Here is a 639-nt window from a genome sequence, read left to right as displayed (position 1 = left end):
TAGAAGGGTCTGAAAGCTCAAGCATTATATGGTAATCAACCCTGAAATTCATTTTTGCATGAAAATAACAATATAGTACAACAACATTTCTATGAACATTGATCCAAACAAAAATCAAGCATCCTCTGTCAGTATTTCTGACATATTTGTCATAACAAAGGTTATACAAAAGAGCTCTTGTTCATATGCATCTTCATGATTACTCCCTTATCATGATTACTCACCTCATCAGCTAACTTGAAAGAAAAGAAAGGACAAAAAAAGTAGTATGACGGAGATGACTAAATTAAGTGTAATTAATGATTTACAGGCAATGAACACTTGAAACAATATTAAATAATAGTGAAAAATGTATATATTATGTGATGCTCCTATAAATTATTTTGCAAACTGGATAAATTCTTGAAAACTTTTCATGGATTTTTTTAAAGAGGAGAAAGGATATAATATTTCCAAATTTTTTTCATTTGTTAATATCTTAGTTTTCTACTTGCAGATTTCAGATAAATTACCTTCTATTTATAAAATATACCATGCTGTTCATTTGAAAACTGTATAAAAATTAATGTACTTTGGGGTAGTTGCTTGGTCTTTGAAATTTGTACTATTTTTGCCTAGCCTCTTTTTTTTTTTTTTTTT

This window comes from Nothoprocta perdicaria, unplaced genomic scaffold, assembly GCF_003342845.1.
Source record: "Nothoprocta perdicaria isolate Ctin4 unplaced genomic scaffold, notPer1 scaffold_8, whole genome shotgun sequence".
NCBI classification, from domain to species: domain Eukaryota; kingdom Metazoa; phylum Chordata; class Aves; order Tinamiformes; family Tinamidae; genus Nothoprocta; species Nothoprocta perdicaria.
The sequence above is the reverse complement of the archived record's forward strand: the minus strand, read 5'-3'. Positions refer to the sequence as shown.